Below are 26,676 nucleotides of genomic sequence, written 5' to 3'. Positions count from 1 at the left end.
CGTTTAAAAGGAACCTGGTCCCTTTTAATGTGATGGCCAGAACTCCCTTCAGAGTTCGATCATGCTTGTCACAACCTAGCTCCTGGCTCCACCCCCAAAGTCTCCTGGCTCCACCTCCAACGTTCCCAGATATTTCTTGAATTGAACCTGGCGACCCCAGAACAGTGGTTCTTCGTTTCTCTTGCGAATTCTGCAACAGGTTTACTGACCTGGACCATAGCGTGAGCTGGATTTAAAGTATGGGAATCTGTGCAAGGAAGTTAATTTTGTTTGGCTACTGTAAGAGATTTCAGTGGAGATTAGCACTGGTGAGGTTTGTTGTTTTGGAAGGAGACGGGCTTGCTTCATATGTATTAGTGGTCACTCCAGATTTTTCTGCCGTGAACTTCCATGAACCCTTCCCATGTTACGAAAACAAATCTTCCGGTTTCATCTTTCCCCAAATCCACAAAGCTTTGCACGCAAAACTCCCCAGATTTAGAGGCCTTCTGACCACAAAGAAGGCATAGATGTCAGTACTTTCCATAACGTGCCCTTTTGACTCGGCATTTCCAAACACCAAAGAAAACACAAAGGACGAAAACTAGAATACATTTGATCACCAAGTTTCCACAGATGTCTTGTAAGATTATTTTAAATACAAGCAATAATCTGTTCCTGTTAATAGGTTTTTGAAACTTCTACGCCATTCCTAGAAAGTACGTGTTAAGAAATTAAACAATGCGCCTTTGTGTTATTATGTGCCTTCAAGTCACTTCCAATTTATGGTGACCCTGTGAATTCATCGCTTCCAAAATGCATTATCACTCACAGCCTGGCTCGGGACTTGCAAACTGAGGGCTGGGACTTCCTTGAGTGAGTCAACCCGTCCCATGTTGGGTGTTCCCCTTATTCTGCTGCCCTCAACTTTTCCTAGGATTGTTGCCTTGTCCAATGAATCTTGGCTTCTCATAAAGTGACCAAAGTATGTGGCAGGGTATGCTCCTTCATGATATTGATGGAACTCTCTGTCTAGGGCAGTGATGCTCTGTATTCTTGGTATGGGGTGGGACAGTGGGAGGGCTTCTAGTGTCCTAGTCCAACTGATGGACCTCCTGATGGTACGTAGGTTTGTTTGGCCACTGTGTGACACAAAGTATTGGACTGGATGGGCCACTGGCCTGATCCAACATGGCTTCTCTATGAAGTCTCTGTTTTTATGAGTAACTGCTCACTTCTTCAGATACAACTAATATGTGAGTCCATCTGTCCTTGTATCTTGGAGAGTGGAGTGGTTTTAGATGCTGAATGACAATAGCAGGTGAATGACAGTTGCAGGCATGATTGGTTAGGCATGATATGCGAAGCAATATTAGGCATGGAGAAATCAGCATTAGTAATGAGACAGAAACCTAGGACTCGATTCAGTCCAGGAGGATGCATTGTCTTGAGCTTCATTATCAGTGGCAATTCAGTAACTGAAGCACACCTGCAATTTTGAAACAGTTCTATTCCTCATAGGAGGATGCTTGGCTGTGAACTTTCCAGAAGTTCATGACTTGCCCAAGCCCTTGTGGCAGTCATTTTGTGGTGATGCCCGTTCATAGGTCTCAAAATTTCACCCAAGGGTGTTTTATGTGACAGGACTCTCCGAGATTTCTGTCTGGCATTGGCAATACCATTGAATGTTCTTTACACAGACAGATTTGAAAACTTTCCACACATCTAGCAGAGGAGAATTATAAATCCAGAGATGTCTGGCAGTTCTAATTCACATAAGATTCTTCAGATAACTACGTAACTCTTAACACCCTTGTTAAGAACAGCAAGCATTTGACATCTGTGGTTCTGGGAAGCGAGTAGGGGGAACTAGAGGAAAATTTCTTTCCAGAGCTTTGGTTTAAAGCAATAGAAATATGAGGTAAGAATGTATAATATAATGGATATTTGATATGGAATATTTAATGAACGCAACACTGAACATGGCAAAAGTGCAGAGGTCTAGCAAATACAATTCTACGAGTTTTGTTTAACGTACCGCACTGAGAGCTCTGAAAACAGACAGGGTAACTGCGCAGTCCCCTCTGAATTTACTTTTATTTATAACCTTTAACATGTCATGCTTGGTGGCGATATGAGTGCACCACGACCACAGTGTTTCTCCCTTCCTGTTAGATTACATCATTGCAAAAAACGCAAGGCTGGCAAAACCCACGTGAAGATTTAAAGGTTTGTTAAATTCAGAGCAAAAGGAATCAATAACCATAAAATGATTGTAATTACCTGAATAGGTTACCAAGAGTGTCCAATAAATTACCTACAAAAGCTTTTCCATGGCCCAGGGGAGAGGAACATGTCACCCAATACTGTTTCTCCTGCCATACAAAATGTAGGTTGTGTATAAAGCAATTCCACTTCATCCTTCTGCTGTCAGCTTAATGGACTGTTATTTAGCAAGAACGTAGAGGTTATTAATTTATTTGGAGAAAACAACAAATGTTACTGAAAATGATATGCTATAATATAGACTTTCATGATATAGTAGTTCTGAGGCTGGTTCTGGAATCACAAATTCAGCCATGTATTTCCTTCGTTCCTTCATCTTGCTTACTGACTGGAGAAAATCTTTTGGCCAACTATTGAGGGATGAGGCAGCATATTTATTTATTAGTTATTTATTTAAAAGATTTATATCCCGCTGTCCCCTGACGGGCTCAGGGCGGCTAACAACAGTTAAAAACACTAACAATGAACAAACATAGAATATTACAACGTAAAATATATAATAAAACATTTCCATACATATCAACAATCATCAATCCAGTCATTAAAAGTTCAAGAGGGCAGGTTTCTGATTTTCATTATATTAATTCAATGAGATTGTTGGTGCTGTAAGGTAATAGCCCCCTCCCCCTAACCGCTGAAGGCGAGTTTGAATAATTCGGTCTTACAGGCCCTGCGGCACTGAGGCTTCCTATAGTATGTTAAAAAGAGAAATACCACGAGAAAGGGCTGTGATTTGGATTACTTGAGTCACCAGCAGGACTTTTTCTTTTGTAGCAGGGGCCACGCCCCCTGATGGAGCCAATCCTCCAAGAGCTTAGAGGGCTCTTAGTACAGGGCTTACTGTAAGCTCCAGGAAGATTGGCTACAACAGGGGTGTGTGGTCTAATATGCAAAGGAGTTCCTGCTACCAAAAAAAGCCCTGGTCACCAGAGATGGTTGTCCTTTTTGTTAAGGTTCCCCCAATACGTATCTCTAGGTCAGGAAACACCTGGAGATTTAAGAGCTGGAGCCTGAGGAGAGTGGAGTTTGGAAAGGGGAGGGACTTCAGTTTCAATGTGTTATAATGCCATAGAGTTAGGGTTGCCATGTCCAATTCAAGAAATCTCTGGGGACCTTGGGGGTGGAGCCAGGAGACTTTGGGGGTGGAGCCAGGAGACACTGGGGTGGAGCTAGGAGCAAGGGTGTGACAAGCATCACTGAACCCCAACGGGAGTTTTGGCCATCTCATTTCAAGGGACGGCACACCTTTTTAAATGTCTTCCTTCCCTCCACCTTCCCCTTCTCTGATTTCACCTCAGAGGCGGAGCGGAGCAGGCAACGCCACTGCGCTGCTGCCGCCTCTTCTCCGCTTCACCGTAACTGCTCCTCCGAGATGGGCTCAGGCTGAGCCCATCTCGGAGGAGCAGCTACGGTGAAGCGGAGAAGAGGCGGCAGTGCAGCGGCATCGCCCGCTCTGCTCCGCCTCTGAGGTGAAATCAGAGAAGGGGAGGGTGGAGGCAGGCCAGGAGCGTGGTGAGCCTCGAATCTGGGTCCTTCTAGGACCCGGACTCACGGCTCGCCACGCTCCTGGCCTGCCTCCACCCTCCCCTTCTCTGATTTTATCTCAGAGGTGGAGCGGAGAGGGCGATGCCGCTGCACTGCTGCCGCCTCTTCTCCGGTTCACCTTAGCTGCTCCTCCGAGATGGGGTGGCTTGCCACACTCCTTGGCGCCGTTTCCCCCTTCCCCCCGCTTCCATTTTTTTGGAGAGCGGGGGAAGAGGCTGTAAATTCTGGGGTCCCCCGCCAGGGCGGGAGGGTTGGGAAGCCTACATAGAGTCTATCTTCCAAAGCAGCCATTTTCTCCAGGTGGCGAACTGAACACTGTCACCTGGAGATCAATTGTAATCCCAGGAGATCTCTAGCCACCATCTTGAGGTTAGTGACCCTCTCACGAGTATCTGGAGGTCTCCAGCATAGGTATCAGATCCATTTTGAAATTTAGTTCCAAGATGTCCCTGTACTCGATTCTGACCTGCTTTGGCATGGGACGTTCCCTTAACCCAATTCTGCTGTTTGTTTGCCTTTCAATGACAAGCAAGGCTGAGTTAAACCAATGAGGATAGCACAGATTGGGCAGGGTTGTCAGCTCTGGGTGAGAAAATTCCTAGAGATCTGTGAGCGGAGTCTGATTAGGGTGGGCGTTGGAGAAGAGAGGGACCTCACATGGGTACAGTAGGTCCTTCCCATTATGCCAGTATCCCTCCCCACATGCAGAGTTTCTGGCCTTACCTGGAAACGTCTGACCTAGTGAAGTGGTTCACCAAAGTCGCTATCTGAGTGTGTTGGATCTTTGACAAAGCTATACTTCCATGTGGATTTCAGTACAAAGATTTCCTTTTCTACCGACTTGCCTGCTGAGGGAACCTGCCACGTTAACCTGCCCATTTCACCTCTCATCTGAAGATAAAAGTTTTCAGATGATAAGATTATTACTTGATAACAGCCAGTTCCTTCCAGTGGCCTGGCTTTGATGCCTACCCTGTGTATACATTTGTCCTTTGAAAGTCACTCAGACAACTTACAGTGGCAGATTTCGAGAAACATAGTCAAAATGAACTGCATTGTCTTCAACTTTATAATAGTTGTATTTGTGGTATTATTTCTGGATTTTGTTGTTGTTCGATCGCACAGTCGAGCCCGACTCTTTGCAACCCCATGGACCAAGACCCGCCAGGCCCTCTTGTCTTCCACCATCCTCCGAAGTATGCTCAAATTTGTGTTTGTTACATCAGTAACGCTGACCAGCCATCTCATCTTTTGCCATCCCCTTCTTCTTTTGCCTTCTGTCTTTCCCAGCATCAGGATCTTCTCCAGGGAGTGCTCCCTTCTTTTTGGGTGGCCAAAGGATTTGAGCTTCAGCTTCAGCATCTGACCTTCCAGGGAGCAGTCAGGGTTGATTTCCCTTAGGACTGACTGATTGGATCTTCTTGCAGTCCAAGGGACTCTCGAGATTCTTCTCCAGCACCACAGCTCGAAAGCATCTATTCTTCTGCACTCGGCCTTCCTTATGTGGCCTAACATGCAAAGGAGTTCCTGCTACAAAAAAAGCCCTGGGATATTCCCTTAACCCAGTTCTGCTATTTGTTTGCTTTTTAATGACAAGCAAACTAATGTTTAATGTTCACGCTGCACATACGGTATGACTTGAACCATGTAAAGTGGCAAAAGTAGACGCAATTGTAGGAGGTGTGCTGGAAATAGTGCAAGAAGATAGGAAGTAGTACATTGGACATTTGGGGGTGCAGGAGATTAATGCTGGCCCTAGACCGTCTGGCATCCTAGGCAAAGCTAACTTCGGCCCTGGGAGGAAATGCTTGCAATGATTGCAGTGTTGAACCCACTCATTCATACAACCCTTACTCATACTGGAGTGGCTGGAAATACAGAATGTCCGCAAGGCACATTTATATAATAGCAAAAGTAGCAAAGGGGATGTCCTTACAGCTACTGAGTGCATTGAGCTAAGGATGGGAGTGCCACACTCCCACCACATCTTTTAAGAATCCAAAATACAAGCTTGTAGTCATCCTACTTGGATTTCTCCTATTCCCCACGCCATGTCATTGGCTGGAGCAGGGCCCCCACTTGTTGGTGTACTATTATTTAACAATGTTGTTGTATAACAAGTTCCTTCTTTCTAAGCTTTATACAGAGAAGGGGGTTAAGCAGAGGTGGAATTCTAGCAGGAGTTCCTTTGCATATTAGGCCACACACCCCTGATGTAGCCAATCCTCCAAGAGCTTACAAAAAAGAGCCTTGTAAGCTCTTGGAGGATTGGCTACTTCAGGGGTGTATGGCCTAATATGCAAAGGAGCTCCTGCTAGAATTCCACCCCTGAGGTTAAGAGACACAGGAAGAAACCCTGAACAGGTCAACTCAGAGGTATTTGGTGCTTGGAGGGGGGGCACAGTGGGAGGGCTTCTAGCCCCACTGGTGGACCTCCTGATAGCCCTTTGTTTTTTTGGCCACTGTGTGACACAGAGGGCATTTTCCCACAGAGCTTACCTCGGAGCGACGTCCCTCTTCACCGCGCAGCGTCTGCGCAGATTTCCCACCAACTGCTCCGCATAACCAGAAAGTGCCGGACCTTTTGCGTCGCAGATGTAAACCGCTAAAAACCAGTTTACGTTAGTGACACAAAAGCCGCAGCTCTTCTTGGTTATGCGGAGCAGTTGGTGGGAAATCCGCGCAGACGCTGTGCGGTGAAGAGGGACCTCGCTCCGAGGTAAGCTCTGTGGCAAAACGCCCAGAGTGTTGGACTGGATAAGTCATTGGCTTGATCCAACATGGCTTCTCTTATGTTCTTAGGTATGTTGCAGTTTATTCAATAGAGAAAGCATTTTTAAGACTGATATTTTGGGTGGCAGTTATGTATTTCCTCTAACACAAAGGAAGTCAAACACTGCAATCCTAAGAAGACTTTCCTAGGAGTAAGCCCCACTGAATAAACCTGAGTAAGAGTTTGAGTATACTACACCCCCTGAGGATTTTTCTGCTTGTCACATAGAACTTACTAGTTAATAACTTTTGAAGAAGAAGAAGACTTCAGATTTATACCTCACCCTTTTCTCTGAATCAGTCTCAGAGCAGCTTACAATCTCCTTTATCTTCTTCCTCCACAACGGATACCCTGTGAGGTGGGTGGGCCTGAGAGAGCTCTTACAGCAGCTGCCCTTTCAAAGACAACTTCTGCGAGAGCTTTGGCTGACCCAAGGCCATTCCAGCAGCTGCAAGCATAATACCAAAACAGAATCAATAAGACATGGAGATTCCCAGCAACCCCTCACCAGTGCCTTGCTTCTAGGGTTGCCATGTCCCTTCTGACAACTGATGAGAGATTGGGGGGGGGGGATTTACCACGAAAAAATGAAACACCCTGGCTATGTCTCCAGTGATACCATCTCACCAGCGACTTCTAGGTAACACTCTGGTATTTGGACAAAACTCTATGGTAGATCTGTGGCTTCTACCATAGAGTTTTTGCCCAAATACCAGAGTGCCACCTAGAAGTTGTCGGGGTGATCTTGTGGACTAATGTTTTATTTCACTAGTGTTCCTGCCTGGCTCCTTGGAGCCTTTCGGACTGAGCTTGGGGCCTCAGGAACAATGGGCAGCAGGATCCAAATCCCTGCTGCCCTGCTTCAATCACGGCCCCCCCCTGCTGGTTTGAATGATCCAATGGCGACCTAGCATGAGAACCTTGAACTCTATATAGGTGGCCCCATTGGCCCAGTTCAGCAGCCTTCTTAGTTCAGACATTGCCATGCTGTAACTCAATAAAGAGCTATGATCACTGCAACCGCATCTCCTCCTTGCCTTGAACCCACTATATTATAGGTGATATCACTTCCTGTGCAGCACCAGACATGTGGCCTGGGCCTCCTTCTTTCTACTGCCCTCTCATATGAAGCTGCCTTCTACTGAATCAGACCCTTGGGCCATCAAAGTCAGTATTGTCTACTCAGACTGGCAGCGGCTCTCCAGGGTCTCAAGCTAAGGTTTTTCACACCTATTTGCTTGGACCCTTTCCTAGGAGTAAGCCCCACTGAATAAACCTGAGTAAGAGTTTGAGTATACTACACCCCCTGAGGATTTTTCGGCTTGTCACATAGAACTTGCTAGATAATAACTTTGGAAGAAGAAGACGACTTCAGATTTATACCTCAAGCACCAAGAATACAGAGCATCACTGCCCCATAATACCCACAGTGGCTAATAGCCACTGATAGACCTCTGCTCCATATGTATTCAAAGCAAGAGATCTTCAGAGGTGGTTTGCCCTTGCCTGCCTCTCTGCAGCAACCCTGGACTTCTTTGGCGGTCTCCCACCCAAGTTCTAACCAGGACCACCCCTTCTTAGCTTCTAATATCTGATGAGATTGGGCTAGCCTGGGCCATCTAGGCCAGGGCACTGCCATGGCTACCCAGCCCCTGCAATTGATGTCAGAGTTCCAAATCTAAAACTCTGCCCTGCCTTTCTTTGGGGGAGGGATGGTGGCTAAGTGGCAGAGCATCTGCTTGGTAAGCAGAAGGTCCTAGGTCCAATCCCCGGCATCTCCAACTAAAAATGATCCAGAAGTAGGCATGAAAAACCTCAGCTTGAGACCCTGGAGAGCTGCTGCCAGTCTGAGTAGGCAATACTGACTTAGATGGACCGAGGGGCTGATTCAGTAGAAGGCAGCTTCATATATTCCCTGCCACCCGACAATACACCGCTACGCTAGTCTGCAGCGCTAGTGAAAATGTAAGAACTCTCTTTTTGCTATTTTCCACAACAATATCCAAATGAAAGCATAGCAAGCATAAACATCTTGGAAGAGCGGAAAGATATTGATTTATGCACAGTCAACAGCTCAAATGAACAGGGTACTTATAAATTTTATATTATAGTTTGGATAAAACTCAAAACAAACGGAAGAATCTGTTTGATCCTTTCGGTGCCTGTCTGATTCGGTTCCAAACTTCTTGAGGTCCGCCTTCGTATAATGTCTCCCTTAGTATAATTAATCCTTTTTGAGGAGAAAAGGAAGCTCAGAGAAGATTTACTTAAAAAATAATAATAATAATAATAATAATACATAGGGTGCTGTAAGGAGAGTCGTTTCAATATCCATTTTTTTTAACTGTTCCATCCACGACAAACAATTATGTTTGTTTTGCTTAACTTCTGATCCTTGTTCCAAAATTTATGACTTCCGCACAGTTCAAAAGATGCATTCTCTCCCCTGGAATCCAGATGGTTAACAACAAGGGACGTTGTAAAAAAAATGACAGCACATAGATGCATTTATTTGAACCTCGTGTCTTTCAAATAAACATTAAGGGCCTTTCTCGACGATCTTGCGGTGGACTGCTGCTGTTGAAATATCCTGTCAGCCCCGCTAGCGCATATTTCAAATCCCTGACTTTGGGGTGTCTGATAGGATATGGAGAGAAGAAAACAAAGCCATCTCTGCTGAGACGGACCCATATGGAAATGATTTGAAACGCTGTTCAAAGGCAGTGTACATGCATAAACAATTTAGGTAATCCCATATATTATCTGCCAGCAAACCCAGCTTTGCAACCCAGTATACTTCTGCCAGCCCTAGATCTCAGACAGTACCTGTGTACTATGTGTGAGTTCAAAGGGGGGATGGGAATGACCCTGAAATATCCATAATCAAGATCTTTTAAGCTCTTTTATAGAAGCAACTGAGTCTGCATGAAGTCCACATTCAGATTGGACCAGTGGTGTAGATCTAATTCTTCCCCAATGCAATCCAGTCAAATCCGACATTTCTTTCTGAAGTTATTTATTCCAGAAAGGAAAAAAGATTGACACCTCCTTTGGGAGGGGCAACAGTGGCAAGGCTTCTAGTGTCCTGGCCCCACTGATGACACCTGTTTGTTTGGGGGGGGTTGTTTGGGGGGGTTTTCTACTGTGTGACACAGAGTGTTGGACTAGAAGGGCTATTGACCTGATCTGAAGAGGGACGGTGGCTCAGTGGTAGAGCATCTGCTTGGGAAGCAGAAGGTCCCAGGTTCAATCCCTGGCATCTCCAAAGAAGGGTCCAGGCATGAAAAACCTCAGCTTGAGACCCTGGAGAGCCGCTGCCAGTCTGAGAAGACAATACTGACTTTGATGGACCAAAGGTCTGATTCAGTAGAAGGCAGCTTCATATGTTCATATATGTTCAACATGGCTTCTCTTAGGTTCTTATGGAGTTTCAGCTGTTAGCAATGATATCCATGTTTCAAAATCTCCATGTTCCAGGTTTCGTTTCTTCTGCATAAGTGCATAAACAGCATTCATTTTAAAATCAGGCAAGGCAATCTCAGGCAGTTGTCGTTTCATTTTTGCCCGCTTCTCAGGCAGATTTTGTGCTCCTTGATACTTCTCTTCTTGTATATTTTCCATTTCTTTACAGTTCTCCAGGAATTTTCCCATCTGTTCCTTTACCAGTTCTGCTAAAAGACCAAGTCCCTGCCTTATGGAGAGTTGTTGTGTCCTAGGTTCAAATGGAGAACTGTTACTTTTGGAGGGAACTGTTACTTTTGGAGGGAAGCTGAACAAGCCAAGCTTGTACTCCACACCAGGGTTCCAGAGAAGGCCTAAGCGTGCCCAATCAGGGGAAGGATTGAAACATAAGTAGCCAATCAACATCTAGGCTCATACTGTACCCTGATAGGCCCTTAGGCCTCTGTAAATAGCCAATCCATGTACATAGTTAAGGTCCAATCAGAAGGGGGCAAGAATTGTATAAAGGAGCGGGAGGTTTGAATAGAGGTCAGTCTGTGTTGTGTTCCTGAAGTAAAGCTTGCTGAAATCACTCTCTGACTCTGGTCTCTTACTGCGTCGACCCCAGTACTTTACACTGGCGACGAAGGTGGGATGCCAGTAAGAACCAGTAACAGTTCTCCATTTGAACCTAGGACACAACAAGAGTATAAGTAGCCATAAAATCTTTTGAATTATGCATCTTTTCCCTACTGTTATAATCAGTATGATAGTAGAAAGAAAGGGGGGAATAACATTGATTCGGTTCCAAAGCTCTTTGTAAAAATGCTCAGCAATGAAAGGGAAAAATCAGTCGACTTAATTAAAATCTACAGCCTCAGAGCAAGTCCAACAACAAGGATTATGACTTGCGAGGCTTTTAGAAAGAAGAGAATATAAACTCTTACCATACAGTGGCTTGACGTGAGCATAATATTATGGATCTGACATAACATCTTGGAATGGATATTCTGATTTTCGAACTAGGGGATCTTCATTTTTATTCAAACTATAAGAAGAGATTATAAGACTATTCTCTAACAGGCACAATATTATGGGACTTAATTTTGAATCCCCTCCCCCTTATTTTTGAGGGATTCTTCAAACCTAAAGCAGGATTATTTGGTTTTTTATTTTTTCAAATTGAATGGGCAGCTTGGTTTGGTTTGGTGTGATTTTCTGCAAAGCTCAAAATCATAATGAAGTTTAACAATCTGTTGCTTAAAAAGAGGGGTTTTAATGACTCTAACAACTTGTAAAACTTTTAAAAATTTAAATATACGCTAATGTAAGGCTAAAAATTAATCTGTTTAATTAGAATTTGAACTATTGTAGCTAGAATTACATACACACATACATATATATAAGGAAAGTGTGTACATACCTTTAATATTTTTGCTTTTTCTTGAATGGTTGGTGAGGAGGTGCCCTTTGTTCATTCTCATGCATGGAGATGTCTGCCAATGAATTAATCCACTAAGAGCTTTTTTCTTTGCTTTTCAGGGAAGTAAATGAGTACAGTTTGATGGGAGTGAGATGAATCTTCCCTATAGATCAAGGTTCCCCTTTCTGCTTAGTGTGAAGTTGTGGGAGCAATTGGGAATGGCTAGCGCCTTCTGAGATGAGGGCTGCTGTAAAAACAGCATTCCATGGGTGTGGGGTTTTTTTCTTCTCCTCCCTTGCTTACTTTTTCTCTTTTCTTTTTGAAAACCTATCCTTTTTGTTTAGTAAAGAAAGCTAACTGTTCAAGTAGATGCCTGAAGTTATCAACATTTGCTAATAAGTCATGAGTATCATAACTGTACCCATCTAACTCAAAAACCTTTCATGGTTAATGAGAAGCTTGTTTTATTTTCGTTTAGCCTTGAGATTCCTTTGTAAATTAGATAGAGATGCAGCTGCTGTTGCTACATATTGAAACCTCTTTGTTAATAAGCTAGTACTGAAGATCAGAATTTGATCTTTCTTTCTTTCTCTTCTTTTTTTCTTCCTTCTGTTGCTTTATGTAGATTAAAAATACATAGATTTGGTTTTGTATGATCACAGATATGATAGATAAGAATCTGGAATCTGCCACTAAATAGTTGGCAAAACAGGAGGATTTTACAGTAATATCAAAAGATCATAAAATATTTGTAGACTTTAAAGGTAATATCTATGTATTAATTTTGAGTACTTGCGGGTATAATGAATTATATTTTTCTTTTGTAGTAATAACTGTAATCTATTCTTTTATTTTCTGTATCCTATCCCTGATCCTTCCCTCAATTCCCTAATTTTCCCTTTTAAATTTAATAAAACTTGTTATCTACAGCCAAAATCTCCATGTTCCAGCAAATAGCAGTGAGTCTGCTGACTGGAGCACATTATTGGGAACACAGCAACGGTTGCTGTTTTGCTGTAAAGGAACTTCAAGAGCAGAACGGAGAGGGAAATTGCTGAATTACAAATTATTGTGAAACTTGGAACAAACACCTCCCCAGGACTGAACAGGGATATTGGCTTTTTTATCTCATTACCAGGGTTTGAATTCAGCAGCAGCTCACAGGAGCACAGCTCCTGAACCTCCATCCAGGGTCTGCATGCAGTGGGGAGTTCTCTCCCCACTGCAGACAGATCCTGGGACGTATGCAAATGAGATATGCTACTGAGCTCCTGCACCTGTTTTTTCTACAAAATGACCCCTGCTCATTACATATTCTAAACCCACTTTCACCAAGGATAGCTGTATATCCACAGTATTCCGATGTATTTCTCTTTTAGAATTGGAATAATGTTTGTTTTTTTGTATTGGCATACTCAAATAAGGGATATTGGCTGTTTATCTCATTGCATATACTAACCCATCTTCCACTATATTTTAATGTATTCTTTTTTCTAATGGCAAACTAGAATGTATGTTACATGTTTAAATTAAACTTCTGAGAAACTAATGCCCTCATTTTAACACAGAGCTAACATTACTACAAACTTATTTATTGCACTTCACACCCAGGATACCTAATGACATAGACATCAATCTGATATTCCAACTTACGTTGCCTTCGTGGCTGTTTCAGCTCAATCAACACGAACTAACAATCACCAGATCCCAATTTGTGATTCTTTTCATCTGCTAAAAAAACATTTCCATAATTTTGCATACTAACTCACTGCTCACTTTCTCTATATTTAGGACCGCTTGCCATTCCATCCTATTGTCTGATGAAGTGTGCTTCTAGCACACGACAGCTTACAAGCTGAGTAAAACTTTGTTGGTCTCAAAGGTGCAAATGGGCTCCTGCTTTGTTCTACTGCTTCAGACCAACATGGCTGCCCACCTGGATCTACTCACAATGTAAACTAAGACTCATGTGCAGCACAGGTGGCTATTTTTCTCCAGCTCCAGCTGCCCCAAAGGGAGCAATTACCTGCTTTGGGAGGCAGATCAGCCTAGGAATTCCCCTTGGCCTTGGGGCTGAGAGACCCTGGAGATCCTTGGAGCACACCTGGAATCCCTCAAGGCCAATGGATTATTTTCCCTCTGGGGCTTTGCAGTTCAATCTTTTAAGCTTACCGTGAGCCCCCCCCCCCCATCCCTCCCCTGCAGATACTCTTCAAAGCCGTCCATGTGAAAGGCATCCATGCCACAACGTTGCTTTTTGATACTGAAGTGTTCTGGGGGAAGCTCTTGACCTGAAGGTTCCGCTTAGCTGTCCTTCTGATTTATAAGGCTTTACTCCATGAATTTGACCGATCCCTCTAAGTCAGGCTGCCAACCTATTTTGAACGAGAGTTACTTCTGAGTAGGGAAACAATATCTCTACCTCTTTTCCCGCCCCCCAGCATGTTAACCGAGTTTTCTTCCGTCCTAGAAACAGAACATGGAGGAGCACCACGAATGAAACTATCAGCTAAGCTGCAAAAAGCAGAATCCTACGAAGCGTCGGCTTTCTTCCCAAAATGAACAAAAGCCCAGAGGAGACCTCTTTGGGATGTTTTCCTGTATTTATTTTATTTTATTACATTTAAATCCTGCCCTCCCCTAACGGGCTCAGGGCGACTAACAACAGTTAAAAGAGCATAATATTAAAATCAAGGTGCAATGAAATCATTAGAGCATTTCAACAGTTCATACAGTTTAAAATATGTAGTACAGTTTCAGGTTCGCTCGCTAGTATCTTCACTCGTATCTTCTCGGGGATGCAAGAACAATCATGAGGTGCCTGCTGGACACCCCTCCTGTAAACGATCTGAGCAAAGGGCTCTCACCCTAGCCAGTGGCAGTAAATTCCTTACCTTAATTATACCTTGGGTGAAGCTTTTACTTGCCCTATAACAACTGGCCATTGCTTTCATTGAGTGACCCCAGGTTCTAGCTTCATGGGGAAAGAACAGAGCATTGTTTCTGTTGATTGTACAATACATAGTTCTATAAACCTCTGTTACATCACTCCTGAGACATCTTTTAACAAAATCAAAAAACACCAAATGCTTCAATCCATGTGTATCTCAGAGAGTCCGTGGGTTTCCCCAGCAGGCTGGACAGCACTCCTCTGAGACCATGTCTAGTTGGGAAAACAGCACGGGCAAAGAGGCTGAAGCCCCTTCTTCACATACGCCATGGTCCTGATCCAAAGCAGGCACTACAAGCATGGGAACTGAGAAGAATCTGAAACTCGTGTCTGCCTGTTACACACTGGAGGCACCTCGAGCCTAACTGGTTTCTCTGCCCTTTTTCACTGCCATGATCCAACATGGCTTCTCTTATGTTCTTAACCTGAGATTATCTCCATAGTTTAAAACTAAACATCTTATACCCTAATTGCTGGCTTTAAGAAAAGTATTGTCAAGTCTACATCCTAGACACTGAGAGATCCTGTACCTGGTACTCAGTAATGGAAGAAAACAAGTCAGCTTTCTAGATAAGAACTTGGGAGAGTGTGAATGAAAACATTCTCATGGGAGAAGCCTGCAGGCCATCTTTCCAAGTGACTCAGGAACTTAACAAGGACAAAAATGAAATTACAGAGGCTATACTCCTGGACCGTCCAGGTCAGGTCATACATACATATTTATTCACACACAAAAAGCTCTCATGTTCCTCTAAACAAGTCAGGTGCTGAATCCAAAGATAATAAAAAGAAATCAGATTATTTCCACATAGGTATATCTTTGGTAAAGCCAAATGGCATATTACTATAGAGCCCAATGTCTCTTCAGATGACCTTTCTGGCCTCTTCCAGACCTTAACGTCCCTACCACAGGTCTGGAATGTTTTCCTTAGTGGAAAAAGTTTTCAGGGAAGATACTCAAGAATCCTCCTCAAATGTCTTATAACAGGGGTGTCAAATGTCTGGCCCACTCAGGGCTTTAATAAGGCCTCCAGGGCTCTTTCCCCTCCCTTCCTATCCTGACCATTTGAACCTCCGAGGCTGCCAAAGTTCCTAGCTCTTTCATTTCCCTGCCTTTTCTGCTTTGTCTTTCCTGGCTACAGCAGGAAGCAAAACTGCAAGGAAACCATAGAATGGATTTTCCATTAAGGTCTCTGTGCCAGATAGATAGGGCCCAGAGACCTTAATGGAAAATCCACTCCATGTTTTCCTTGCAACTTTGTCTATGCTGCAATGTGTTTCAATGGAATGGAGATTGTTTCATTTTCAGCATTCTATATGGACAGCTGAAGTTCACACTTCCTGAAGTTGTGTTGTTGCAAATAAACAGTTGATGCTTTGAGACAACATGTCTCTGCCGAATGGACCTGGTCTAGTGAGTACTCTAAATGGGAACCAAAGGGGGATATTACACTGCAGACACATTGCTAATCTGAATAGAACCTTAGTGGGGGAGATACGCTTGCAATGCCATTTCATTGTTTTCCTAGGCTCAGAGCATTTTGTATTTTTTGTTTCTGCTGTGATCCTTGTGCTTTCTCTTAATGTTTTATTTTTTAAAAATTACATTGCCAGATCCCACTACTCCCCAACTTTCCATTTCAAACAAAATATTGCAAGAGTTTTAAGCATGTTGGTATTTCAAGTTAAAAAACAATATCTTTAATTGTGTTTGTCTGTGCCCTTTATCAAGGGCGGAATTCTAGCTGGAGCTCCTTTGCATATTAGACCACACACCCCTGATGTAGCCAATCCTCCAAGAGCTTACAAAAAAGAGCCTTGTAAGCTCTTGGAGGATTGGCTACATGAGGGGGTGTGGCCTAATATGCAAAGGAGCTCCTGCTAGAATTCTACCCCTGCCCTTTATGAAGTTTATATCTCCACTACCTCACATCACATTACATTTTATGACACACATGGCCTAGCCCCACAACGTCCCATTTGTGTCAGATCCGGCCCTCCTAACAAATGAGTTTGACACCCCTGTATCCACTCTCAGTTGTGCTGTGTGTCATGCGAGCCCTTACACGTTCCCACGGATGTCAACTGCAATAGCTCTTTTGTCTATCATGGAGGTAGGATCTGAGTTTGGACGCATTCTCTGCCAATCTATGAGAGGCATAAGTACTTAGACAGTTATATAAAACCACAGAGGCATCAAAGAGTGCCAGTGTAAATTTGACACTAGATGTTTAAAGTTCATTGGGCAGAAATTCATTTTTGCATCACTCAAAATGGGTGGGAAAACATTCACTGAACTAACCATGCAGTAGTGGTTCATTACAAGAAGTCTCCATAGATTCCTGTGGATACTGACTAATGTTACAAACACCAAACAATTTGTTCTTCCATTTTCTAAACACTATCCCTCCTGGCTTCAATTAGCTGCAGATTAAATCAGTAGATGATGGTAGAAAGATCTGCTTTATTCTATTAGAAAGTTGTCTTACGGGAACTCTTTTGTCTTTATAAAATAAAATGCAGCATTCTGCCATTGTTTTTCCTATCATTTATTTCTCTGCTGCTATCAGTATTATTAGGGGAGGGACGGTGGCTCAGTGGTAGAGCATCTGCTTGGGAAGCAGAAGGTCCCCTGTTCAATCCCTGGCATCTCCAAAAAAGGGTCCAGGCAAATAGGTGTGAAAAACCTCAGCTGGAGAGCCGCTGCCAGTCTGAGAAGACAATACTGACTTTGATGGACCAAGGGTCTGATTCAGTATAAGGCAGCTTCATATGTTCATATGTTCATATGTTCATGTTCATATGTTCAGTATACATACCTAATAGCAGGGGTGGAATTCTAACAGGAGCTTCTTTGCATATGAGGCCCCACCCCCCTGTTGTAGCCAATCCTCCAAGAGCTTACCAGGCTCTTTTTTGTAAGCTCTTGGAGGAATTGGCTACATCAGGGGGTGAGGCCTAATATGCAAAGGAGCTCCTGCTACAATTCAACCCCTGCCTAATAGCATAACTTTATAGAGGAAAGCCATAGGGTTCTCAGTTTCCCTTGGGGGCAGGGTATCTCTTGCCTCCAGCTCCTATTGCCTGCCACGGCTCAGCCATGTGGCGGAAGAAATTCCCAGACAAAATGAGGATGATTGGTGCGCCCAGTGTGATGACGTTGCTTCTGGAAGAACCCAGAGATGACGCCAACATGCCTGGGTGACCCTCTAGCATTTAACCAAAACTGTATGGTCAAACCCTAAAGTTTGTGGCAAATGATAGAACATCATCCCAAGTACATTGATGCCACTTTGAGGTTGTGCCAGAAGTGACAACATGGCACCAGGGACTCTGATTGACTCCCCTGTGCAATGAAAATCCACCCTCCTTGTGTCCTGCTGGTTGCCAATTTCCTGTTCTCAAGAAGAAGGAAATTTAAAGAAGAAGAAGAGAACAAAAACATTGGATTTACATTCAGGCCTCCCCTCAGAGTCTCAGAGCAGCTCACAATCTCCTTTACCTTCCTCCCCCACAACAGACACCCTGTGAGGTAGGTGGGGCTGAGGGAGCTCACACAGAAGCTGCCCTTTCAAGGACAACTCTGCAAGAGCTATTGCTGACCCAAGGTCATTCCAGCAGCTGCAAATGGAGGAGTGGGGAATCAAGCCCCGTTCTCCCATGATAAGAGTCTATGCACTTAACCCCTACACCAAATGGGGATAATGGGAACAACCAAACAGGGAGAGACAAAAGAGGAGGGAAGGAGGAACAGGAGCGATGCAACTTTTAAGAATTGTCTCGATTGGTTGTAGAGTCAACATTGTTAAAGCTACACAATGTACCTTCACAATGATGTTGCCTCAGTGACTGGAAGCATGCTATTAACATCTTCCCAACCACTTTCCCCCAAAGTATTGAATGATTTCAATCTTGTATGCGTAACTGGGCATGTTCCGCTGGCAGATAATAAGAACGCATTTAAGAACGTAACCGTTCCCATCCACGGTTGCACAGAATATACTTATTACGGTAATTGCAAATATCAAGTTGAAATTGGATGGATCATTGTCCCCAATGTAACTTGTTAATTCATGCTTGGTTTGGCATTGAAAGAATACTTTTTAAGGACACCGGGATTTGGATCCTGCAATAAACCTCAGCTGCTGGAAGGGATTTCACTCACTGAAGCAAGGCTTCCTTCTCTCTCCATTACCACCACTTAGGGCTTGAGCTCACATAGCAATCTTGAAATCAAAGCTGAAATTTCAGCAGCTTCCAAAAGAAACTCTTAGTAAAATAAGCTACTCTGTTTTATTAAGAGGTAAAGGTAAAGGTAGTCACCTGTGCAAGCACCAGTCATTTCCAACTCTGGGGTGAGGTTGTTTTCACAACGTTTTCACAGCAGACATTTTACGGGGTCATTTGCCATTGCCTTCCCCGGTCATCTACACTTTCCCCCCAGCAGGCTGGGTACTCATTTGACTGGCCTCGGAAGGATGGAAGGCTGAGTCAACCTGGAGCCGGCTACCTGAACCAGCTTCCGCTGGGATCAAACTCAGGTTGTGAGCAGAGGGCTCCGACCGCAGTACTGCAGGTTTACCACTCTGCACCGCGGGGTTCTTATTCTGCTTCATTAAGCAATGACGAAACTTGTGCTGAATTTTATAAAAACACCAACTCACGATCCACTGTGCCCGACGATTTACTTAGATCCTACCTGAACATCCGGGATTTGCGTCAATGGGTATGCAATGAGGATGCGTTATTAGACAACACACTTAGATAACCCAGTCAAAATCTGCACGATGGTATCGTAGGATTAAAAAAAGACCATTTAAGATCCTCTTACTTGACAGATATTGCAGTTTATAGCCTAACAGCAGCATTTACTGCTCCGTTTTCGGACCATGCCCACTGAATTGCTTCTTGGAAGATACACCAAGAAACCACAGGAACAATGTGTATGTATATGTGGAACTGCAGTGGAAGATCTCTACCACTACATAATGGTATTGCCCTTTATACTCAGACCTAAGAAGCAGATTTCTATCTGCAATTTTAAGCCAAATACATAACTTTCCTGACAATGAAAAGCTGGTTTTCCTACTGCCAGATATGAATCCTTTGGTCTCACTTAGGGCAGCGCTCTTTGCACATGCAGCTAGAAAAGTTAGATCCAAGGTGGCTCCTCGTAATGCGTCGCGCTGAGCTCTATAGTTCAGCATAGTTAATATCATTTAACTCTTTTAAACATTGTATGCTTGTAATTTTAGAAGCGCCATACAGTTTTATCCTGAAGACTTGGTTTTTAAGCTTGGTATTTTGAATGTTAATTCTATATTGTGTTTTTTTTATAATGTGCTTTTATATTGTACGAAGAGCCCCGTGGCGCAGAGTGTTAAAGCTGCAGTACTGCAGTCCTAAGCTCTGCTCACGACTGGAGTTCGATCCCTGGTGGAAGCTGGGTTTTCAGATAGCCGGCCCAAGATTGACTCAGCCTTCCATCCTTCCGAGGTCAGTAAAATTAGTCCCCAGTTTGCTGGGGGGGTGTAGTGTATCAGCAGCAGTACGCACCCATGCGCAGGGGCGACTGGGCGGTCCCAGACGCCTCTAGCGCCGGGCACGGAATCCCCCGCCAATCACCAGCTGTGGCGGGAAGTTTAACTGGTCAGGGATTGGCCTGACCTGTCCTGTAGGCTGAACCGGGGATTGTACATAAGCGGGACCCGGCCCGCGTGCTCTCTCTCTTGCAACGTGCTCCTAATAAAGAATGTTGCCCTACTGGCGTCTCCCGTCTGAGTACGTTACACTGGCGACGAAGGTGGGATTCTAGCCTCATCGGCTACGAAGGAGACCAAGGGCACCACCCGGCCACGACCGCTGCCGCAGCCACCATGGCCAACCAGGGCGGAAACACCGGTCACGTTGAGCCGTTCGACCCCGCGAATCCAGAGGCCTGGGAGTCCTACCTGGAACGGGTCGAATGCTACTTGAGGGCCAACAAAGTCGCGGAAGACAGCATGAAGAGGGACGTTCCCCTGAGCGTCTGCGGGGCAGCCACATTCGAGATCGCCAAGGGTCTCTCGGCCCCCGCCCGCCTCACAGAGAAGTCCTTCGCGGAGGTCAGCAGACTCCTCACCGGCCATTTCCTGCCGCAGCCCTCACGGGTGGCCCGCCGGTTCCTGTTCCACAAAATGGACCAGGCGGCAGGAGAGTCGGCCGCCGACTAGTTGGCGGCCCTGCGCAGGATCGCCGGGAACTGCAACTTCCCCCAGATGGAAGAGACCCTGGCCGATCGCTTCACGTGGGGCCTCCGCGACGAGAGGCTCCAGCAGAAGCTCTTCGCCAAAGAAGAGCTCACCCTCCAGAGCACCTTCAACAAAGCAGTGGCGTTCGAGAGGACCGCGAGGACCTTCCCCAAGGCTCGGACGGACGCCGTCCACCGCGAGGAGCTGGACCGCGACCGCCCAGAGGAGGAAGAAGCCTACCAGCTGCGCCGCCCCGCCGGGCCACCCAGCAGAGCAGCCCAATGCCCCCGAGCGCCCGAACGACCCCCAGCGACGGAGAGGGTCCCCGCCACCAAGTGCGCCAGCTGCGGCGACCCCCACGACAGGAGGGACTGCCAGTACCGGACCTGGGACTGCCGGAGCTGCGGGAAGACCGGCCACATCGCACGGGCCTGCCAGCAGCTCCCGGTAGATGCTAAGACGGCGGAGGCCCAAACCATTGTGACTCACAGGGGGGCCTTCCGGGTGAGGAGGCTACAGTTCGGGGTTAGCGTCACTCCGGGGATCTTCCAGAGTATAATGGACGCTCTTCTTAAAGGGATCCCCGGAGTCCAGCCGTTCTTCGATGACTTCTTAGTCGCCGCCCCGGACCCCGAAGAATTCGGCAACCGCCTAAGAGATGTGCTCCGCCGGTTCCAGGCTGCGGGGCTCAAAGTCAAGAGGGAGAAATGCCTGCTGGGGGTCCCACGGGTGGAGTTCCTGGGGTTCGTCGTAGATGCAGCGGGAATCCACCCCACGGAAGAAAAGACACGAGCCATCGTGCAAGCTCCGGCCCCCACCTGCAAAGCAGAGCTACAAAGCTTCTTGGGGGTACTTAACTTTTATCATTCATTCCTCCCCCACAAGGCAGCCCTAGCAGAGCCCCTTCACCGCCTGCTGGACAAAAAAGCCCCTTGGGTTTGGGGCAAACGACAAGCCGCCGTGTTTCAGGCGGTTAAGGATGTCCTGGTGTCCAATGCGGTGCTCCACCATTTTGACGAGGGCCTCCCCGTCATCTTGGCTTGCGATGCGTCGCCGTATGGGGTGGGAGCAGTCCTGGGGCACCAACTCCCGGACGGGAGGGAGGTACCAGTAGCGTACTACTCCCGCACACTGACACCCGCAGAGCGCAATTATGCGCAGATAGACAAGGAGGCTCTGGCAATCGTGGCGGGGGTCCGCAAGTTCCATGAGTATCTGTACGGGCAGAGGTTCACCATAGCTACAGACCACAAGCCCCTCTTAGGTCTGCTGGCCCCAGACCGACAAACCCCCCAAATTCTGTCACAGCACGTGTTGAGGTGGAACCAATTCCTCAACTCCTACACTTACACACTGGTACACCGGGCCGGCAAGGCCATGGGTCACGCGGACGTGTTCAGCCGCTTGCCGCTTCCGGAAATGGGTCCAGACCCTGCCCCCGCACACCTGGTTATGCTGATGGAGAGCCTCCCGGAGCTGCCCCTACACGCAGCAGAGGTCGCCAAGGCCACCCAGAAACACAAGACACTGGCACGGGTGCTCAACTGGGTGGCAAGGGGCTGGCCAGAGGGGAACATGGGGGAAGAATTCAAGCCATATAAGGTCAGGAGGGAGGAACTAGCAGCCCACAAGGGGTGCCTACTATGGAGAAGTAGGGTGGTGATTCCGCCCCCGCTGCAAAAGCATGTTCTAGAATCGCTCCATGAGACCCACCCTGGCATAGTCCGAATGAAGGCCCTGGCCAGAAGCTATGTCTGGTGGCCGGGGATGGACGGGGAGATAGAGAGCTGGGTCCGCAGGTGCCAGACGTGCCAAGAGTCGCGGCCCGAGCCTCCCAGCGCCCCCACCACTAGGTGGGAGTCCACCAGGAAACCATGGTCGAGACTCCACCTCGACTTTGCGGGACCATTCCAGGGGCAGATCTTCATGATAATAGTGGACGCCTACACCAAGTGGCTAGAGGTCATCCCCGTAGGGTCCACCTCGTCCGCAGCAGCAATCCAAGCGTTGCGCAGGGTTTTAAGCACACACGGTATCCCGGACACTATAGTCTCAGACAACGGGACCGCTTTCACGTCTGCAGACTTCCAGGCGTTCCTCCAGCAATATCTGATTAGGCACATAAGGTCCACCCCCTTCCACCCAGCCACCAACGGCCAGGCGGAGCGGATGGTCCGCACAACTAAAGAAGCCCTGGGCCGAATCGTGCAGGGCGACTGGGACCACAGATTAGCTGCGTTCCTTTTCGACAATAGGGTCACCCCCAACCCGGTCACGGGGGTTAGTCCGGCCGAGCTGCTCATGGGCCGCAAGCTCATAACCCGACTGGACAGACTTCACCCCGACCGGGCGTCAGACACCCGCGAGAGCCCCGAGGTCCGGGACGCAGTCAGGGGGTTCTTTGCAGGTGACCCAGTATACGCCAGGAACTATGCAAGGGGGCCCGATTGGGTGGCGGGCCGGGTGCTACGAGTAACGGGGTCCCGCCACTATGACATATCAACAGAGGGGGGCCAGGTATTACGGCGGCACATAGACCAGTTGCGCCGCCGCACACTACCGGAGGAACCTGCGGACACGGAAGAGGCGAGACCAGGGGAGGAGCCAACCAGGGGCCGACCTGAGGATGCGGCCCCAACGCCCATTATACCGACGCAGGAAGCACCGGAACCAACTGAGCCTGAAAGACCCGCCGAACCAGACCCGCCGCCTCCGGCTGCAACACGGCCCACCGAAGCACCAACAGCCGTAGCCGCGCCTCCCCCACAGGAACTCCCTAGACAGTCCACCAGGGAGCGCCAACCACCCGAAAGACTATGTCCATTAACCAGGGGGGGAGGGGTGTAGTGTATCAGCAGCAGTACGCGCCCATGCGCAGAGGCGACTGGGCGGTCCCAGACGCCTACAGCGCCGGGCACGGAATCCCCCGCCAATCACCAGCTGTGGCGGGAAGTTTAACTGGTCAGGGATTGGCCTGACCTGTTCTGTAGGCTGAACCGGGGATTGTACATAAGCGGGACCCGGCCCGCGTGCTCTCTCTCTTGCAACGTGCTCCTAATAAAGAATGTTGCCCTACTGGCGTCTCCCGTCTGAGTACGTTACAGGGGGAAGTGTAGATGACAGGGGAAGGCAATGGCAAACCAACCCATAAAAAGTCTGTCGTGAAAATGTGAAAGCAGCGTCACCCCAGAGTCAGAAATGACTGGTGCTTGCACAGGGGACCTTTCCTTTATATTGTAACAGCCATCGTGCAGATTTTGACTGGGTTATCTAAGTGTGTTGTCTAATAACACATCCTCATTATATACCCATTGACGCAAATCCCGGATGTTCAGGGAGGATCTAAGTAAATCGTCGGGCACAGTGGATCGTGAGATGGTGTTTTTAAAAAATTCAGCATGAGTTTCGTCATTGCTTAATGAAACAGAATAAGAACCCTGTGGTGCAGAGTGGTAAAGTTGCAGTACTGTGGTCGGAGCCCTCTGCTCACAACCTGAGTTTGATCCCAGCGGAAGCTGGTTCGGGTAGCCGGATCCAGTTTGACTCAGCCTTCCATCCTTCCAAGGTCAGTAAAATTAGTCCCCAGTTTGCTGAGGGGGAAGTGTAGATGACTGGGGAAGGCAATGGCAAACCACCCCATAAAAAGTCTGCCGTGAAAACGTTGTGAAAGCAACCTCACCCCAGAGTCAGAAATGACTGGTGCTTGCACAGAGGACCTTTCCTTTCCTTTATATTGTAACAGCAAATGGCCATGTAGAATAAACTATTCACTTCACTATGCAGAGGAAGACAATTGCAGTGCAGCCCCAAAATGCAACCCAGGCATAAGTAGGGACACGGAGTCAGAAAGGGAACTGGTGAAAATCCTCCTCCTGCCATTAATACTGCCTACAGGATCCATCCTATAAATGCTTTGTGGTCATTTACATTAAAAAATACTAGGTTGCCAATAATTTATCGCATTTTCTCTTTAAAGAAGGGAAACAGAAGGACAGACGCAGAAAGCCTAGATTTGGCAGATCAGAACTTTTTGTTGTTGTTAAAGGAAAATAATGAATTTGAGAATTTACCAACGCCACCCATGGCAACAGGCTTTTACTCAGGGCTTTTTGTGTAGCTGGAATTCCTTTGCATATTAGGCTACACCCCTCCTGATGTAGCCAGTCCTCCAAGAGCTTACAGTAAGCCCTGTAAGAAGAACCCTGTAAGTTCTTGGAGGTTTGGCTACATCAAGGGGCTGTAGCCTAATATGCAAAGGCATTCATGCTACAAAAAAAGCCCTACTTATAAGGATGTGTTCTTACAGTCCCATTGCTTTCCCCCATAAACACTGTCCTTTCTCTATATAATCTCTGGATTTTGCATTAGCTCATAACTGTTCTAGAACCTCCAATTTGACTTTAAACACCCCAGTCTTCAACAGGAACCAAGGAAGTCAAGATAACCCTTAATAAGCTCTCTTAGCCAGCCATTGAAATGGAATATCGCATACAGCAGACAAAGTCAAAGAGGAAAGGGATGTAGAAAAGGCCACTTGGAGATATACAGCAGGTTCAGCTATTTCCCCTGCCACTTTGCAAAATGGTTAAAGAAAAGTCTGGGTTTTTTTTTCTCCTGTCATGTCCAGCTGGCTGAAAAGTCAGACCTGACCCCCGCCAACCCTTTGCGGGAGAAATATTGGGGTTTTCAAGCACATTTATTAGTTCAGCCCTTGCTTTGTGACTTGAAAGTACCGGGGTCACAGGAAAAGGTGAACAGGGGGGAAAGGCAGAGCTGGAAAGCGTTTGGAGAAATGCCGGTTAGCGGGATAATTGCGGAGTAGATGAAGCCAGGGCAAGCGAAGATACCAGGAAATCTAATGAGCAGGAAATGAATGATTCATTTCCAAAAGCGAAATAAATGTGTCCTGGCAAAAGAGAGCGATGAAAGGGCAAACTCGCTACTGCTGAGCAGAGCAGTAGAAGATACGGAGCTCTACACAGAGCCAAAGAGGAACATTTGAGAACAAATCTTAGGAAATGAATATTTGCATGGCTATGAGATCTCTCGGCCCTCGTTTCTCCTGGTAATCTTTACACGGCTCACTCCGTATCGTCTGCCCGTCTCCAAATGTACATGCCAGCATTAGGTTGCCAGGTTCACTGGTGAGTGATGGGCAGTGTACCCTCTAAGCTGAATCAGCATGAGTTAGCTCATAGATTTTTAGCCTCCAACTCACACGTTTTTGTCTTGGCTCAGGAAAAATGGCCCCAGAGAACAATAGTTTATGCAGTAGCTCACAACTTGAATGCCAGTAGCTCACAAAAAAGAACAAGAACAAGAAGAAGAAGAGGAGGAGGAGGAAGAAGAGGAGAAGGAAGAAGAAGAAGGTGGTGGTGGTGGTGGTGGTGGTGGTGGTGGCGGATTTATATCCCGCCTTTCACTCTGAATCTCAGAGTCTCAGAACGGCTCACAATCTCCTTTATCTTCCTCCCCCACAACAAACACCCTGTGTGGTAGGTGGGGCTGAGAGAACTTTCACAGAAGCTGCCCTTTCATGGACAACCTCTGCGAGAGCTATGATTAACCCAAGGCCATTCCATCAGCTGCAAGTGGAGAAGTGGGGAATCAAACCTATAGTCTCAGATAAGAGACTATACACTTAACTACTACACCAAACTGAGCCGTAATGTGTTTTGAGAATCAGCTTGGGTTGCATTGGCTTCATGTTTGGTGTCGACATACATCCTATTCTCAAGATGTTCCTAAACTTTTAATTGCCTGAGTAAACAAAGGCAGATGTTTCATTCCAACCTCCCTTCGTCTCTCGTACTATCCCTGGAGCACCATAGAACTTTCAAGCAGGCACAGATGGATTAATGCCAATTGTATTTCCCACCTTGACTATATAAGAACAGTCAGAATACATCCCAAGCTACCTCCTGCTTGCCCAAAAGACTGTCCCATTACAGCCCCAAAATATTCAGTTTCCAGTGCCACCCTGATCCTTCTCCAGAAACGGGGGTGGTATTTTTAACCAGCTCAGCACCTGCAGGTAGACTTCCTTCTA

This window comes from Heteronotia binoei, chromosome 9, assembly GCF_032191835.1.
Source record: "Heteronotia binoei isolate CCM8104 ecotype False Entrance Well chromosome 9, APGP_CSIRO_Hbin_v1, whole genome shotgun sequence".
Taxonomy (NCBI): Eukaryota; Metazoa; Chordata; class Lepidosauria; order Squamata; family Gekkonidae; genus Heteronotia; species Heteronotia binoei.
Note: the sequence above shows the minus strand (reverse complement) of the source record.